A 20,015-nucleotide genomic window follows, 5' to 3' on the forward strand; every position below is an offset into this window, starting at 1 on the left:
GTAAAAAAAAAAGTTTGAGCTAAGTGAAAACTTACTCAAAAAAGCTTCTTCTCTGCAAAGAAATGCTCCTCCAAAAAAGGTCAAAGAAGAATGATTGAAATTGGGGGGGTCTTTTAATAGTTAGAACAGGAAGTATAATCAACCAATCAAATCTCTTTTTTCAGGTCACATGGGATCCGTGCACCATGCGCTTACGCAGCACGCACCCAGCGCGCATCCGCAAAATTGAATTTAAAAGGAATATAGGATTAGAAGTAAACATATATTACTTTTATGAGTAGTTTAGAGTTTGTCTAAAATTAATATTCACATGAAATACATATATATATTTTTTTTAAATGTAAAATATTTCGCGGGATTCGCGCACCCACCGCGTCATACACGCACATGACGCATCGCGGAAGCGCACAAGCGTCACGTAACGTGCATCGTACGTGCTGCGTATAGGCTTGGAGTCGCGTACCGGTCGCATTGCAATCGCGCACCAAACACGTACCCAACGCATACTGTACGCATATGCTTTCGCATAGGGATCGAGAACGGTGTGCATAGGGTGCGCGGATCCCAAAAAAATAAATAAATAAATAAAAAATAAAGTATTGAAAATATAGTTTGAAAAATATTTTAAAAAATATAAAAAATATTTTTTTTAAATTAACATTTGTTTAAAAAAAAAAACAATAAAAACAAATCTTATTTTTTAATTTTTAAGAAAATTAATTGGAAAAATAAGTTACAAAATGGTGATAAATTATTTAAAAAAACATAATTACAGGAATTGACACACTGAAATAGAAAAATGTAGAAATCATTAAACATCATAGCTTTAGAGATAAATTATAGATAGGAATTAGCATTTAAAAAACCTTTGAACTTCACTGAAAAAACCATAGGTTTCATGCACGTTATAGTTAGGAATTGGCATTATAAAAACCTTAGAAATTCACTGAAAAAACCATAGGTGTCAGGGGCGTTATAGTTAGCTGGACATTTCCCTCGTACAAAACCCTAGAAATTCCCCCGTTATAGTTAGCTCAGCTAACTATAACTCGTGCCCCCGCAATGCACTGCTGATGACGTCCAAAAAGCCTCCGAGCTTTAGAGACGCACTCCGCAATGGATTAGTTCACTGAACTTTAATTATAAAGATCGGTTGCACAGACCCAATTAGTGAAAGTCCCTGACGCATTTCAGTGCCTCCGGCACCTTAATCATAGGGCAGGCAGGAAGGAAAGCCAGTAATGGACTGCCACATCTTTTACCCATCATGCATGTGTTTTCCAGTAAGACGCATGCAGAAGTAGTAGTCCCAATTCTTCCCCTCTGGTGGGGTCCGTTTTCCAACGATAGTTTTACTGCCAGATGAGTTTTGGCGTAAAAGCCTTCTTCGATGTCGGTGATCAAAAGCAATACCATGTTTAAATGCAAACCAAAAAAGTGTCATGTGATCGTCATGGATATCAAAGACGGTTTCTTGGCCTCATTCCATTATCCCAGGAATCATAGCGGCCATCTTTTAACATATAATGAACTTGTAAGATTACAAAAAAAAAAGTGCAAAACAATCATCGTTTACAAGTATATGCAATACAGACGTTTAGTCACCTACTATGCATAATCGTTTCTATATAGAATATATGTAGCAAAGATATCTTTAAAAATCTTTGAAGGACATAGCAGGGATTGATGCTTTGAGGACACCAATAATGATGTATTCATCAAAGTGTTTAGTCATGTGGCCTCAAATAAATATCCAGTAGATCAAATTGCGCCTTCAATGAGCAATTGTTGCTATCTTTCAAAATATTCCTCATTTCACTTCTAAAGCATTTCTCAATTTATGCTCGAAAAAATCATGTAGGCTTAGAAATATTTATTTCATAATAGCGCCCTGTTTGGGCCATTTCAATCATGTTGCAATAATATAGTGCGTGACAGTCAATTCTTTATGTACCCTCTTTCAAATTCATATCCTGCCTAGGCATCATTCAACTTAATATAATTCCATATTAATAATATTGAATTGTTCTTTCTGAAGTTGATTGTATAGCATGACATTCCACAATGCCTAATTTTAATAACTGAACATATTTTTGCGAAAGAAGGGAGTGTAGTTGCTCCTATTCTATTGAAGGGGTGCAAATATAAAAAAGTTCCAGGGCTTCAAGAACGGCTGAAAGAGTGATGAAGGGCTTAGGTGTACATTGTTCAGTTTTCAATCCAGATGTATCCACATCTCCTCATCATTGTTGAGACCTTGGGTGGCCATTGTCTGGAGTTTGATTATATACTTGAAATCCAGGATGCGTAGTTTTTTTATCCTGTCTCCACTTCTCTCGTCTCTACCTACTTGACCCAGGCAAAAGAAACTCAATAAGTACCTATTGCTCGTATGGACCTTTTCAAAGTGGTGGGCAACCGGATAGTTGTAATCTGTTTTACTGATAGCCTGCATATGTTCCAAAATGCGCTTCTTGGGAGGATGAATCGTACTACCAATATACCGCTTTTTGCATGGGCCTACCAGACAATAAACAGTTTATTCTGAATTGCAATCTAGCAATAGATTGATTTTCCACACTGAGTTAGGGTAATTCTCTCTGATGGAGATTTTCTTGCTATACTTACAGGTTTTACACCTGAAGCAGAAAAAAATCCAGTAATTGGATCTTTTTTCAGAGTTGTTGATTGAAAGTGGCTATGCTCTAGATGATCACCTATTGACTTCCGTCTGCTATAGGTGATGGTGGGTTTGGGTGAAATTACTCTGCACAGAACTTGGTCTGTTTGCAGAATCTTCCAATTTTTCTTAAAAATGTGCACTATTTGTGCTGATTTACTGTTATACTGAGTGATCATCATTACCGGCTCTCTAGTGTCTTGCTTATATGTGCCCACTTTGTTTTTAGACACTATCAGTTGTGTCCTTTGCACTAGATTGACCTTTGCTTCAGCTGTCTGAAGCCTATTAGCAGTATAGCCTCTGTCTTTGAAGCATTTAAATGCCTCTATATTTGCATGTTGGTACTCTGCTTCTTTGGTGTGATTATGTTTCATCTGCAACAGTTCCCCGTAAGGGATATTGTGATTAAACTTTTCAGATTATGACTTCCTTCATATAGAAAAGAGTTCCCTGATGTTAGTTTCATAAATAATCTGGTCAGTAGCCTGTCCTTCTCCGCGTATACCTCCAAATCTAGGTGGCATAGTGTATTTTTACTGATGTTAGCTGTGAAAAACAAAATTCAGCTCTTTGTGATTTAATGTTTCAATATACTCTTCAAAAATAACAATTGATGGACAGAATGCAGAACAATGTCATACATTCACCCCAGTACAGAGATCTGGGCCTAAATCCATCGTTTTTTTGCTCACCATGCCATTCCAGTTTGAACCCAGCCATATGCAAATCAGTCTTGACCCTGTGCCCCATGGGAACCGTCCAGCCCGAACTGCCAAGCCAGGTCCTCCCTGGACTGGAAACAAGCATCCTAGGACCGGTTTCGGGCTTTCAGCCCTCATCAGCCAGGATAGCCTGATTCCAGTGGCATGGAGAGCAAGGGACTCACGTCTGAGCATACCCTTCCCACTCGGGGTGACAAATGCAAAAATAACAATTGATGGACAGAATGCAGAACAATGTCATACATTCACCCCAGTACAGAGATCTGGGCCTAAATCCATCGTTTTTTTGCTCACCATGCCATTCCAGTTTGAACCCAGCCATATGCAAATCAGTCTTGACCCTGTGCCCCATGGGAACAGTCCAGCCCGAACTGCCAAGCTAGGTCCTCCCTGGACTCGAAACAAGCATCCTAGGACCGGTTTCGGGCTTTCAGCCCTCATCAGCCAGGATAGCCTGATTCCAGTGGCATGGAGAGCAAGGGACTCACGTCTGAGCATAACCTTCCCACTCGGGGTGACAAATGCAAAAATAACAATTGATGGACAGAATGCAGAACAATGTCATACATTCACCCCAGTACAGAGATCTGGGCCTAAATCCATCGTTTTTTTGCTCACCATGCCATTCCAGTTTGAACCCAGCCATATGCAAATCAGTCTTGACCCTGTGCCCCATGGGAACAGTCCAGCCCGAACTGCCAAGCCAGGTCCTCCCTGGACTGGAAACAAGCATCCTAGGACCGGTTTCGGGCTTTCAGCCCTCATCAGCCAGGATAGCCTGATTCCAGTGGCATGGAGAGCAAGGGACTCACGTCTGAGCATACCCTTCCCACTCGGGGTGACAAATGCAAAAATAACAATTGATGGAGAGAATGCAGAACAATGTCATACATTCACCCCAGTACAGAGATCTGGGCCTAAATCCATCGTTTTTTTGCTCACCATGCCATTCCAGTTTGAACCCAGCCATATGCAAATCAGTCTTGACCCTGTGCCCCATGGGAACAGTCCAGCCCGAACTGCCAAGCCAGGTCCTCCCTGGACTGGAAACAAGCATCCTAGGACCGGTTTCGGGCTTTCAGCCCTCATCAGCCAGGATAGCCTGATTCCAGTGGCATGGAGAGCAAGGGACTCACGTCTGAGCATACCCTTCCCACTCGGGGTGACAAATGCAAAAATAACAATTGATGGAGAGAATGCAGAACAATGTCATACATTCACCCCAGTACAGAGATCTGGGCCTAAATCCATCGTTTTTTTGCTCACCATGCCATTCCAGTTTGAACCCAGCCATATGCAAATCAGTCTTGACCCTGTGCCCCATGGGAACAGTCCAGCCCGAACTGCCAAGCCAGGTCCTCCCTGGACTGGAAACAAGCATGCTCCGTCCATCACCACCCCCTTTTGTACCGCTTTGTTCGCCATAAGTTGGCAGGGTATGCTCAGACGTTGAGTCCCTTGCTCACTTTGCCACTGGATTCAAGCAAGCCTGGCTGAAGACGGCTGAAATGCCAGAAACCGGTCCTAGGAAGCTTGTTTCCGGTCCAGGGAAGACATGGCTTGGCAGTTCGGGCTGGACTGTTCCCATGAGGCACAGGGTCAGACTGATTTGCATATGGCCATGTCTGAACTGGGGTGGCAGAGTGGGCTAAAGAACGGTGATGGATCAAACCCAGATCTGTTGACTGGGTGTGAGTGTTTGATTGGTTCTGATGCTCCGTCCATCACCACCCCCTTTTGTACCGCTTTGTTCGCCATAAGTTGGCAGGGTATGCTCAGACGTTGAGTCCCTTGCTCACTTTGCCACTGGATTCAAGCAAGCCTGGCTGAAGACGGCTGAAATGCCAGAAACCGGTCCTAGGAAGCTTGTTTCCGGTCCAGGGAAGACATGGCTTGGCAGTTCGGGCTGGACTGTTCCCATGAGGCACAGGGTCAGACTGATTTGCATATGGCCATGTCTGAACTGGGGTGGCAGAGTGGGCTAAAGAACGGTGATGGATCAAACCCAGATCTGTTGACTGGGTGTGAGTGTTTGATTGGTTCTGATGCTCCGTCCATCACCACCCCCTTTTGTACCGCTCAATATACTCTTCAGCTGAAGAGCGATTGCATTGCCAGATGACAAACAAATTGTCGATATATCTAGCCCATAGGGCTACATTATCGGCCCATTTCTCTTCCTGCCTGCTCAGGCCACATGCTTCTCCCACCAGCCTACGAACAGGTTCACATAGCTGGGGGCGAAGCACGTGCCCATTTCAGTTCCCCATTGTTATCTGTATAATTGTCCAGAGAAAATAAAAATATTATTCTCCAGGCAAAACTTTACCATTTCCAGAAGCATGTGATTTTGTGACTGGAATTTTAATGGTTAGTTGTCTAAAAAACACTGAATGGCATGAAGACCTTGAGTGTGATTAAAACAAGTGTAAAGACTTGTGATATCTAATGTTATCAACATCATATCACCTTCCGTTATCATCCCCTCAATTTGTTTAAAAAAGTTATGCATATCTCGCACAAAGGATGCTAAATCCCTGACCAAAGGTGCTAAAAATAAGTCAATATAAATTAAAGAGTTCCCCAGAAGATTCGTTATAGATGCCACAATTGGTCTTCCCGGAGGGTTGGTCAGGTCTTTATGGACTTTTGGGAGGTGATAGAATATATGAATATATATATTATCTACTGGCGGTCGACAGTAGATAGTTATAGTTAGGACCGAGTTTCCATAGGAAATCTCAAAATTCTATTTTGAATAACTTTGGCGCCGGTTGACGAATTCTCATGAAATTTTCAAAATAGGTGGGGCGCTCCACTCCGCTCCTTCCCTGAAAGTCTCGGGGGATTTGTCAAGCGGGGGCTGAGAAAAAGGGGGGGTCCCAAAACGCTTTTTCCCCATGTATTTTTCCATAGGACCTTTAGTCGCAGCTACAGCCCGAACGGCTGAACAGAATTACTTGAAATTTGGCAGAGAGGTAGCCATAAGGTCAAGGAAGTGCCTTTTGCAGGTCTGGTGTAAATCTGTTCAGTATTTCCTGAGAAAATAGCATTTAAAAGCATATCAATATCTATACGCGCGCACCGTGCGCGCACAGTGCAAGCCCTGTGTGCGCACCCTGCCGTGCGCGAGCGTAATTCTGGTTGTTAGAAGTCAGTAAACATTCGAATCGGTCGAAATCAGGAAGTGTCGGCCGCCATTTTGTCTGTCGCACTGAAAAGGAATGGTGGAGAACGTGAATAGGGGGCAGAGTAGGGAGTTCTTGACCCCCTAGCCATTGTCAGGGGGTTACAGTAGGACCACGAAGGGCCAAAAAAAAGATTTTCATTTTTTTTTAACAACATCGCGGGGTGTGCGCACGCAGCGCGCACCCGAAAAAAAAACCTTAAAAAAAATAGAAATAAAAATCAAGTTTAAGTGTTTAGATATTAGGTGGCTCTTAAAAGAGCCCTTGTGTTTATTGAGTGTTTTCCGGTACCTACAAGTAAGTACCGATGCAGAGTCTAAAGTTCAAGAGGAAGACTCTGTTCCCTTCATCATTGAAATGTACACCGTCTCCTCTATAAATGTCTTGCATGTTGTAACGCAAGTTGTTGTGGTATATAGAACCCATACCATAGTCTCTGAGGAAAGCAGAAACAGACTTATTGACGTGCTTTCTTGCTTTGTCAATCTGTGGACAAAGTTGGTTGGACCAGTTCCACTTTTGCCTTTGGCATATATTAGAATATACAAAGGCAGTTTGTGGAAAAAGTGACATCAATTGCACAAAGGTGTCCTTTACAAGCATTTCCAGACCTACCCCAGTTAAAGTGCCAAGGTCATTTCCACCACAGTGCACAATAATAAGGTTAGGCTGTGGGAGATGTAGAAAGGATTTCACCAAAGGCATTAATTGATGCCACTTTAACCCTCTCTGACCAATCCATTTAATGTCTACATTTGGCAAAGCAAGGTCTTTCACAATACATCTTTTTTCTGCAAATTTTTCACTCCAGAAGACATAGCTATGACCTACAATCCACACTGTGAAAATCTTCCAAGGAGATCTGGATGCACTCAGGAGGTGTCTTTCAGTAGAATGGCAATATGAAAAGAAAGACAGTTGTAAAATGGAGGTTACATACTTTTTTTAATAAAAAGAACTCATTGGCGGATTCAAACCATTTTACAGTTAAAACTAGGCTGTATGTTTACATTTTTAAAAGCATGTTTTGTATTGGTTCAGAAAAATGTGTTCCCACTGAACATTACTTTGGATTTGCTGTTAGGTTTGAAAAGTCAAGCACTCTTGCTCTTTGGATTAGAAACATTGTGTGCTGAAGTTCTGACCTCTCTGCTCACACCAGTGTTCCATGACCTGTTGCTATGGTAGGAGGCAGAAGTCATGTTGGGGGAAGGGATCATTTGGAAAAGGGTTGAAATTCGCAACCAATAGAAATGTGTGATTCCATTTGAAAAAATATGGGAAGCACTGTGATTTGAAGTTAACATGTATATGTGTGAAAAAAGAGAGGGAAACATTGCCATTTACTGGTTCTGGTGAGAGGAGAGAGGTGTACAGCTCTGAGATTCTGGCTCTGATAATCTGCTGTTTGAGTGCCACATTTCTGTTGTAAATTGAAACAACGATGTGATTAAGCATTTACTAAAGACATTAATTCCCCTTTTATAGATCATGTTTTCTCTGTTATGTTGACCGAAGTTCGGACTCCATTTTGTACTGTCATGCTTCCACGTGTTCCCCACGAGAAGAGTCCAACCTCTGTGTTAGTTGCTCTTGTAATCTGCCTAGTAACAGTCTATAAATAGCTCCTTTGTCCATCTGGCACATGCCCAGACTTGACCACATCTGTTATCAGTTAGCCTTGCTTGACCATGTTTTCGCGGGCTCAAGGAGTGTGTTAGCTCCGCCCACATATTGATTCAGTATCGAAAATGACCATAAATGGTAATGTTCTTCGGCCTCATGTTGTATCCACCCACTTATGAGCCCCTCTATTGTGTATAAAAGGGGACCGTGTACGCAAGTTCTTTGTGCTACTCTATGCAATACTGAAGAGTGTTGTGTGGATTGTAGGACCACCCTTAAGGGTTAATAAATGCTGTCTTTGTACTTTGCAGTTTCCGTGCCAACTTCCTTATAGATTCCGTTACAGGAGAGCGAACCCTTGTGTCCTGCGGGCCTAGCTGGGGCCTGTATTCATCAATTGGCGCCCGTCACGTGGGGCTCATCGGCGACTCGGATGCTCGAAGGACTGGTCGCGAAGAAGGTGAGGAATTTGACCGGGGACGTGATCACTGCCAGCGGCGTCTTAGCCCTGGCATCCCGAGGTTTTTCTTCCTTCCCTTCCGAACTGACCGTCTGGGTGGCGCCGGTCCTCGACTGAGACCTCTTCTGTCGGTCTTGCCGTGAAAGCCGTTTGGGCGATTGTGGAGCTTGGCAGTTGGAATCTGGACTCTTGATTGGTAAGAACCGGTGTACGGTACTTGCTCCGAGTTTTTTTGAAGCCTGATCTGGCTATTTGAGTTTGATTTGTGATGACTAGTCATATTTTGTATTTGTCTTTGTGGAAATATATATGCGTTGCAACACATATAGGCAGGTAATGTGGAGAGATTTCTCCGGAGCTGTGTAACTTTGAACGGCGCAACGATTAAGTGCCATTTTTCTATAATACTGCATATTTTGCATTATTTCTGAGCATGCCTGCTTTCAGCGCACTCCGTAAGTGGTGTTGCTGTTTTGGGAACCGGTTGAACCTCGAGGAATCTGCTCCAGCTCCCCCAGAGGGGACTCCTAATAGGGATATGTATGTGAAGCTTGGTCTTTCTTCCATAATGTACAGCACAGTATGGAGGAAATATACAAAAAAAGATCCTGAGTTACGATGGCCTTTGTATGGATCGTTTGATATACGTAAGATTGAGTATGTGGAACAGTGTATGTGTAAGCAGCGTGCTCGTCAGGATATGTTTGAGTGTGTGCGGTTGTGGGTGAAGGAGGTGCGTGAGCGAGAGAAGCGTGAGAAAGCGCTGTTTGATAAAGAACAACGGAAGAATGATCATGTGCGAGCACAGGAAGCGAAGCGTCGGGAGGACAGAGAGCAGACGGACAGGCAAGAGAAGGAGCGTAGGCTACAAGTTTCGGGTCAATATGCTGTTCGGCAGCCACTCTATCCTGTCCTTAATAATCTTGATGATGATTTTTATTTACTAGATCGCTCTCCGCCCCCTTATGTTGGCGCATCTGCTCCGAGGCCACAAGATTCCGTCCCGGGTCCGGGTAAGGTAGATACGCGGTCCATGTTATCGGCTGAGCATATGGCTGAGCTTCGGCAAATTTCCTTCCGTGCACTTAAGGGTAAGGTGTCCGTGGATGAATTGTTCCATACTTGGGGGTCGTGGCAGGAGAGAGAGAGATTGTATTTTTTGAACCATTTCGCTGAGGAAGTGATTGCTGCTTTTCGGAAATATTCTAGTGTCTTTGAGCCTGAAGAAGTGACATCGGACGCTAAAGCATTGCATGATGGTGTTTTTTCTCCCTCTAAGGCTCCTGATACGGCTCGGCGGCTATTCGCCTTGCGGGACGCGGTGCTGGCCCATAGAGAAAAAGCGCGCCAACGAGCAGGGGAGGAGACGCAGTCGGATTCGTGTACCGCCGAAGGCCACTCATCCACCTCTCAATCAGATAAGAGCGATCAAGTGCATGCTAAGCCAATGCGCGAGGCGGCGCCTTTGTATGTTCCTCCTAAAGGAGCGGGGACTAGCTCGGACATTACCTCCGCCGATGCTAAGGGATATTTTGTGTATAATTGGGTTTATACTCCGTGGCATAGAGCTGATGTTATGGCATTAAAGAATGCGCTGCCTGACCCCCGCAAGAATCCAGCGGCCTTCTATGAAGAAGTCGAGGGGGCCTTGAATTCTTGCGTTATGACTCTAGCAGAGATAGATTTGTTCTTTGGGCTTATTCTACCACCGGACATGTGGCGATCTGTGCGAAAGGTAGATGATGTTGCCACTTTTAAGGCTCGATGGTCTGAACTGGAGGATGAGGATAGGGAGAGGAAGCCTGCGCAGAAACCGCCCCAGAATATTTTAGATCTCCCTGCTGCTATTGTGGCTAAGTTGAAGACAATTATCCCCCCTAAAAAGATTGACTGGAATATGTTAGCTGCATGTAAACAGAAAGTTGACGAGTCAGTTGCGGACTTTTTTACGCGCTTTGAGGAGACGTTTCATGATTTTAGTGGCCAGTCGCTTACTGACGATACGGGTCGCCACCTTTTTGCGGATAAATATGTGGCTAATCTGCTGCCGGCAGTTGCGGCCCGGTTAAAAGCGAGTGAAAGTTCTTGGTCCTCCGCTACACCGACGGCCCTCCTGACTATCGCCCAGTATTATGAGCGTCAGGAGCAAGAAGCAAAGGGCCAGGAGGAAAAGAAATCGAAAGATTTGAAAACAAAGGTGATGTTGGCACAAGTCTATGGCCCGCCCCGGCGGGGTAGTAATAGAGGTAGGGGAGGATCTTATGGTCCTCCCTCGGGCCGATCTGATTTAAATAGGAACCAATGTGCGTATTGTAAGCAATCGGGTCATTGGGCTAGGGACTGCCCGGTGTTGCATGCATCGCGTCAGGGGCATACCTATGGTGGCCCGCGAGGTAGAGGGGGTTTCTCCAACTTCCGAGGAAATTCTAACGACCAGGCTCGTTTTGACTCTGCTGGGCAGCACCGAGATAGATCAAATGTTTTCGATCGCCAGCATCAGTATCAAGCGTCAGGGATTGACCGGTCGGGGTACCATGACTCTCAGCATGCATAGGAATGCGTTGGATGGGGGTTAGAATCAGTTGAGGTGCCGGTCGATCAGAAGGGCCCTTATGTATCGGCTGAGGTTTTGGGCTCTACTGATCAGTTCCTAGTGGATACTGGAGCGACACGTAGTGCGCTATCTAAGCAATTGGTTCCGGGGGCTCCCCCATCCGGCTTAATGGTCACATCGGTAGGGTTTGACGGAACGCTCTCCCGAAGCCCTCTATCACAGCCCCTCATGTTTAAGGTTGATTCTTTTTCTGCACCCTGTCCGTTTCTGCTTGCCCCGTACACACCGGACAACATTATGGGTCTTGATATGTTAAAGCATTTTAGGGCTACGATCCGTTGCTCCCCTGCTGGTGTACGGGTAATATTGAATGACAATTACCCCCGATCAGAACGGATGTGTACGATGTCAGAGGATGCGCTGTTAGCTACCCTCCCTCGTGCTTTGTGGGCAACTTCGGATACTGATGTAGGACAAATGGTGATTCCACCGGTCCACATTAGCGTCCAGGAGGGGGCGGTGTTACCACGCCTCCCACAGTACCGTATTTCCCAGGAGGGCGAGGAGGCTCTCATACAGATAGTGCAGGATTTGATGGCGGTAGGGGTAGTGGAGGAAGTCCCCTACAACATTTGTAACAGTCCGATCCTTCCCATACTGAAAAAGGATACGGATGCCAGAGTTTATCGGTTTATAATTGATTTGAGAGAAGTGAACAAGATCGTGATACCTCAGTACCCAGTGGTTTCCGATATCACGACGTTGCTTACCTTGGTCCCGCCTACGGCGACCATGTTCTCAGTGATTGATTTGAAGAATGCTTTCTTTTCCATTCCCATTCACCCTGATAGCCGATATCTTTTTGGGTTTACATTGAATAATAGATCTTATCGTTTCTGTAGGATTCCCCAGGGCTACACAGAAAGCCCTAGCATTTACAGTCAGGCTTTGAAACGACAATTGGATTCCTTTGCTCTGCTCGAGGGTGTCGCCCTCATTCAATATGTCGATGACATCTTGCTGGCGGCTGACACCCTGGAGTTGTGTGAGAAAAGTACGTTATCCTTACTTTCCTTTTTAGCATCCCACAATCATAAGGTATCTAGGAAGAAATTGCAATTCTGTAGACCAAAGGTGACTTATTTGGGTCACCTTTTGTCTAAGGAGGGACGTGCACTCACACCGGATCGTATCCAAGTAATTCTGGATACACCGAGACCGTCCACACAGAAGGATGTGCGTGCATTTCTGGGTCTTGTTTCTTTTTGTAGACAGTGGATATTGGGGTTTTCGCACATAGCTAAGCCATTATTAGCCCTCTTGACAAAGGACACGCCTATCCCAATCCCTTGGTCAGATGAGTGTGATACTGCTTTTCAGCAACTACGACAGGCCCTTTGTTCAGCACCAGTGTTAGGGACCCCTGATTATGCAAAACCCTTTTCGTTGTATGTGCATGAGAAAGATGGATGTGCATTGTCAGTTTTAGTGCAGATGCACGGCGATAAGCAGCGCCCTTGTGCATATTTTTCGGCTGTACTTGATCCTGTCGCCCGAGCATTACCGGGGTGTTTTCGCTCGGTTGCGGCGACAGCTGTGTCAATACGCCAAAGCGAGGGAATTGTGTTATCTCATAAGCTGTTGGTATTAGTCCCCCATGCTGTTGATGCCCTGCTCAATCAAACGAAGACGCAGCATTTGACCAGCGCCCGTTTAACGGGATATGAGTTGACGCTTTTGGCTCCTCATATTACGTTAAAAAGGTGCGTAACGTTAAACCCGGCAACATTATTGCCATACCCCGAGACCCAGCCAGAGGCGCGGAAAGCGCATGATTGTATTCTCGTGACTGAGGAACAAACAAAGGGTCGTATTGATCTCCAGGATACGCCCTTTCCAGATGTAGATGGAGAACTGTGGGTGGATGGATCATGCCTGAAGCTACCAGATGGTACGACTTCAGCAGCGTATGCGATTACCACATTGCAAACGATAGTGGAGACAGCACGCATACCACAGAAATCAGCTCAGGCAGCGGAACTGATAGCATTAACACGAGCATGTGAGCTCAGTATAGGACTATGTGTGAATGTTTATACAGATAGCCGCTATGCTTTCGGAGTAGCGCACGATTTCGGCCTACTCTGGAAGGAGAGAGGGTTTTTAACGTCACATGGAGTACAGATAATGCATGGAGAGTTAGTTCACAATCTTTTAACCGCATTGACATACCCAAAGAAAATTGCTATCGTTAAGTGTAGCGCCCATAGGAAAGTAGTTGACAAAGTTGGAGAAGGGAATGCGTTGGCAGATCGAGTAGCACGGGAGACTGCGATGCAGCCCGGTACTACTGCCGTGTATGTAGTAAAGTCACAGGTGGAAAGATGGCATGATGCGAAGGAGGAAGTGCGAGAAATGCAAAGGACCGCTTCTGACAAAGAGCGGGAACAATGGGCTAGCGAGGGAGAACTGGATGACGAGGGTTGCTGGAGAAATAAGCAGATGGATAGATGGAAATTACCCACGGCTTTTGTACAGCCTATGGTTCAGATGGCACATGGGCTAGCACATGTTGGAGCTTCCGCAATTGTGAAATTGCTTACCCAAGTCTGGGAGCATCCAGAGATTGCTAGCACAGCAAAGAGGGTGGTGCAGACCTGTATGATCTGCCTGAGGTATAACCCAGGAAAAGGTACTCGAACTCCAGCAGGAGGATTTGTGACACCCACTGCACCCTTTGAGGTTCTGCAGATGGATTATATCCAACTGGAGCGCTGTAATAATCTGAAGTATGTCCTAGTAGTGGTCTGCGCTTTCAGCAAATGGGTTGAAGCGTACCCTACGAAAGACAATACTGCAATGACTACTGCGAAGATGCTGCTGAAAGAGTTCTTCCCTCGATATGGCGTCTGTAGACTTCTGTGGAGTGATAACGGCCCTCACTTTGTAGCGGATGTTATAAAGTATGTCTTGAAGGGCCTGGGCATCACCCAGAAGTTCCACGCCGTGTTTCACCCTCAGTCTGCAGGCCTAGTTGAGAAGTATAATGGTACATTGAAGCTTAAGATCGCTAAAATTCAAGCTTCAACGTCTTTGACTTGGCCAGATGCTCTGCCACTGGCGTTATTGTCAATTAGATCGGTACCACACTCTCGAACTGGCCTTACACCTTACGAAATGGTCTTCGGACGCCCAATGAATATTTGGGGTCCGCCAAAACCTAAGGCTATGTATGATGTACCTTGTGTAATGATGAACGATTATCTAGCACAGTTAACGGATAACTTGGTTTCTATCCATCAACAGGTCCGAGAGGCGCTCCCTGATCGGTCTACCGGCGAAGGACATGGTCTCCGGCCCGGTGACCATGTCATGGTGAAAGTCTTCGACAGAACGAACAGTTTGGAGCCGAGATGGGTGGGCCCTGAGCAGGTCCTCCTCGCAACGAGGACGGCTGTGCGAGTCTCCAACCGAAAGAATTGGATCCACTCTCTGCACTGTAGGAAGGTGCCGCCCGGATTGGTGGAACCTGCCGTGCTGACCGATCAACGAGAAATCTTGGCTGCAGAGACAGGCCGTGCTGCGGAGCCAAACGCCACTGAGGAGCTCTTTCCGGACCACGCGACTCCTGGAGGAAGGCGATATCATCTTCGACCAAGGAAGTGAGTTTTCCAGTACCGGGACATACTGTCAGAACGGCCCTTGGGTTAGTGAAACGGAGAGCCGATGAGGCAAGGGGGGGGGATCAGCCCTGCATTAGTGTAGCGACACCCGTCTTGGCCCGCTGGTGAAGAAATCAACCGCTGCCCAAGGGGAAGAGTTCTGACAGACCTTTTAGTTTCAGGAAGATATTGGTTTTATTCTTTATTTTTACCTTGCAATGGAGAAAAAGAAAATCTTTTGTGCATTAGGGTTCATGTTGACAGTAGCCATTGTTGGGATAACCACATGGTTCGTGGAGGATGTAACTCCCGCTCGGAAGATTCTTGTGTTGACAACTCCGGTGCCTGAGGAGCACTACTTTTATACATTACCGTATCAAGAATTGAAGCATCGACAATCTTACCTGAATAACACTTTCATCCAGATGCTGCATCATACCCACGTTGCTACGAATGCTACGAACTGTTGGATATGTGGGATGATGCCAGCTCATCAGAAGAAAGGAGGAACGCCATTTATACCGCTTCCTTTCTCTCATAATGGCTCTTGTAGAGCATGGTATACTTTGCTTTTTGCCACTCGGAAACCGACAGTGGGACGATTGCTTTTCAGACTTAATAAAGAATGCCATCAAGACAAAAATGGGTATCCACAAGCGAATGGGACAATTTGGGAGTGGGAAGAGTACCGACCAGACAATGAATCCATTCCCTACATCTTCACGAACACAAGAGACACTGTGGGAAAAGACAAGTTTGTAATTCAAGTAGCACAAGCTCAAGCGGACCTGTGTGTCCAGAGTGTGGGTTTTATTCCTGTTGGTGTTAGTGATTGCATTACTGTTTTGAATATTGATGGGTTGAACAATAGTACCTTCTTGGCCTCCCATAATACGTACTTTGTGTGTGGAAATAAAGGTTATTACCGTCTGCCGGCTGGGTGGTCTGGGGTATGCTATGTATCATTTCTATTACCTCCTGTATTCCTAGCACCCGTATCTTATCATAAGGATCTGAAATTATTGAATAATGTGACTGTAAATAGGTATAAACGTACTTTATCAATTGATGATGTAGATCAGACTGATACCAGTCTGCAACAGTATATTGATTTTAACTTAGGACTGTTTTTCTTTGTTGGAGCTGCCCTGAACAGTAGGAAGATCCGAAGATTAACAAGAGTGGTAGAAGCAGTAACAAATCAGACTGCTGCTGCACTTGGGAATCTTACGGAGGAATTACAGATTACTAGAATTGTTGCATTGCAGAATCGTATGGTATTAGACGTTATGCTAGCTGATAGAGGAGGAGCATGTAAAATTATTGGAAGTAGCTGTTGTGTGTTTATCCCTGATCATACGCCATCAGTTTATAATGCCATCAATAAACTGCATAAGATTGCAGCTGAGATCCATACGGAAAACGGCACTTGGTCCTTTTCTGGATGGTTTTGGGCGTTAATTACTGCCTGGGGATGGAAGGTTCTAACTGGTCTCTGCATTATTGTAGCGGTTCTGTTTTCATGCTGTATCTGCGTTCAGTGTGGTCCTTTACTCTGCTCATTATGTGTATCATTTTGTATCCCCGATAAGAAAGCTATTGCCAATGTCACTTATCAGAAACGTTTAGCTAAGGAAGTAGAAGAGATGATGATAATTGATATATATGATGATTATTCTAACAAGCCGGATGTCTTCAGTAAATGCTGAAAGGGTCGTCTGTTGTAAATTGAAACAACGATGTGATTAAGCATTTACTAAAGACATTAATTCCCCTTTTATAGATCATGTTTTCTCTGTTATGTTGACCGAAGTTCGGACTCCATTTTGTACTGTCATGCTTCCACGTGTTCCCCACGAGAAGAGTCCAACCTCTGTGTTAGTTGCTCTTGTAATCTGCCTAGTAACAGTCTATAAATAGCTCCTTTGTCCATCTGGCACATGCCCAGACTTGACCACATCTGTTATCAGTTAGCCTTGCTTGACCATGTTTTCGCGGGCTCAAGGAGTGTGTTAGCTCCGCCCACATATTGATTCAGTATCGAAAATGACCATAAATGGTAATGTTCTTCGGCCTCATGTTGTATCCACCCACTTATGAGCCCCTCTATTGTGTATAAAAGGGGACCGTGTACGCAAGTTCTTTGTGCTACTCTATGCAATACTGAAGAGTGTTGTGTGGATTGTAGGACCACCCTTAAGGGTTAATAAATGCTGTCTTTGTACTTTGCAGTTTCCGTGCCAACTTCCTTATAGATTCCGTTACAGGAGAGCGAACCCTTGTGTCCTGCGGGCCTAGCTGGGGCCTGTATTCATCATTTCTTTCTCAACTAACTCATTTTAAAGGTGAGTTATGAGTTTGAGAGGGGATGTATGTGGTGAATTTTGATATAAATAATAGAATTGTGATTCTTCTTTTAAAGTTGTGTTTTACATTTTGTGTTTTAGGAGATATTTAACTGTCTTGAACTTGTAAGATATTATGGAGTATGTCTTCACTATAAGTTAAGGTGTACTGATATCACTGAGGAATACTGTTTTGTGCCTAGAATCAAACCATGAGTTTGTGTACACACATACATTTTTGTAAGAGATTTAATTTGTGTTGCTGTTGATCTGTAAGACTTGCAGTTGTAGGAAAAGGACAGCTTCTTTCTAACTGTGATGGTTAGCATTTAGCAGAAATCACGATCTCATAAATGAGAGGCAAATGCAGACACATTTGAAATTATCATGGTAGATTTTCATTCTACTTTAAAAGTTGTGTTTTACATTTTATGTTGTGGAAGATATGTATCTGCCTTGAACTTGTAAGATATTATGGAGTATGTCTTCACCATAATTTAAGGTGTACTGGTATTACCCAGGAACACTGCTGTGTGCATAGAATCCTACCATGAGTCTGTGTGTTCACAGGAATTGTTGTCTGAGATTTTATTTGTGAAGTTGTTGTTCTGTAAGACTTGCACTCCCAGGAAAGGGGCAGCTTGTTTTCTTCAACTGTGATGGAACGTCGGTGGGTTTGGATCTAACCAAGCTGAGGCTATGCATAACCTTAGGATGGCCATAGCTACAAAGATCAGACCGTGCATACATTTTGGACGAATACAATCTGCCGTGCCCAACAATATTTCCTCTGTAGATATATATATAGCTGTTCCAGAAATTTCTGATAAAAAAATCGGAAATCTCCCTTATTATATTTGTCAGAGCTTTACAGGAGGCAAACATATGAACAATATCGGCCTCGAATAATGAACATCGTGGGCATGTAGTACCTTTCCCGATCCCCCACTTTGCAATTTTCTTCGGAGTATAATACAATGAGAAAAATGTTTTATAATACTGAGCTTGCAGTTTAACTGACATAAAACAAGACTGTGACATTTCGAAGGATCGAAGAGGGGTTTGAGGTAATACATCTAATTTTGTCTGCCATATCTCGATCTGTTTCTCCATATCATCAGAGCCCAATGAATTCAGAAATTCATATATCTCACCAATAGTTAGAGAAGATTTTTTACAAATCCGGTCCATGACTTGAGTAGGGTGGAATTTTTCCCTAGCCCCCCCCTTTTTTAACAAAAAGTCCCTAACCTGTAGGTATTTGAAAAAATCTCTATGGCTAAGGTCATAGGGGCATATGTATGAAAGCAAAAATTAGTCGCAAACGCTGCGAATCGCAAAAAACAGCGTTTGCGACTGATTTTTCGCTATTTCATATGTATGACACATTTCCAAACTGAAAAATAAGAAATCGCTAAATTAGCGATTTCTTAGGCTGCGAAACAAGAAAACTGCGAATTTCCTAGCGAATACCTAATTTGCGATTCCTTAGCGTTGCGAATATCGCTAACAAGAAATCGCTAGCTAAGAAATCGCAAACACATGTATGAAAAAATCGCAAATTGCGATTTCACGAAATTCGCTAATTAAGAAATCGCAATTAACACCAATTGCTTGCAGGTGGTAAACTGGTGCAAGGTACAAAAACCAGCCCACAATGCAACAAACACACCCACAATGGCTGCAATGTACGTGATAGCCAGGAGGCTGCGTATTCGGGCCCTTGCACACAGGAGAATGAGACAGGAACGTATCTTCAGGCTGCGCATCACCCTGTTACAGAACACTGAAGAGGAGATCTATGACAAGTACAGACTGCACCCGCAGACCATAATGGACCTGATTGAGGAGCTGAAACCCCACTTGGAGCACCCTACTCGCAGGACACAAACAATTCCCACACATGTGCAGGTCCTGTGCTCCCTGCACCTCCTCGCGTCAGGGAGTTTTCAACGGGTCATAGCGGAGGTTGGTGGTGTGTCACAGAGTGCACTTTCGCGCTTCTTCCATGCCTTCCTAGATTCAATGCTACTGAGGCTCCCACATCACATTTACTTCTCCACCACCCAACAGGCATTACAACAAACGATACTGGACTTCTACCAGATTGCACGTTTCCCCCACGTCATCGGCTGCATTGACGGGACCCATGTGGCCATCACACCCCCAGCAGAAACTGAATATGTCTACAGGAATCGGAAATGCTACCATTCCCTCAACATACAGATTGTGTGCAACGCTAAGTATCACATCACCGACATCGTAGCCAAATACCCCGGCAGTACACATGACTCCTTCATCTTCCGACACAGTGGAATACACAGACGTCTGAGTGCTGGAGAGTTTGGGGAGGGGTACCTGCTCGGTAAATACATTGCACACATCAATACATCCACTACATCAGTTGAGGGGGGGGACATTGACTCACCTATTGTGTTTTTTTCCATGCAGGTGACAGTGCCTATGCAGTGCGCAACTTCATCCTGACCCCATACCTGGATCCTGCAAATGCAAGTGAGAGGAGCTACAACAGGGCACACAGATCTACACGCTGTGTCATTGAGCGAACCTTCGGAATCCTGAAGAGCCGCTTCCGGTGCCTGCATAAGAGTGGAGGCGCACTGCAATACAGCCCTGAGACCTGCTGTAAAATCGTGGCAAGCTGTGCAATGCTACACAACATGGCAATGAGGAAAGGCACCACAATTGATGTGACCGATACAGACACATCGGATGACGAGCGCCCTGCTCCCCCTGCCAGACCAGCACCAGGAG

General features: G+C 44.7%; 1 protein-coding gene across 1 annotated transcript in view; it reads right to left on the reverse strand.

Annotated features, from left to right (window-relative positions):
- The window catches only part of LOC146859229 (uncharacterized), a 149,707-nt gene that overhangs the window by 127,890 nt on the left and 1,802 nt on the right, over positions 1 to 20,015 (reverse strand). The gene's annotated exons all lie outside the window — the stretch shown is intronic.

Source organism: Triturus cristatus, chromosome 3_2, assembly GCF_964204655.1.
Source record: "Triturus cristatus chromosome 3_2, aTriCri1.1, whole genome shotgun sequence".
Taxonomy (NCBI): Eukaryota; Metazoa; Chordata; class Amphibia; order Caudata; family Salamandridae; genus Triturus; species Triturus cristatus.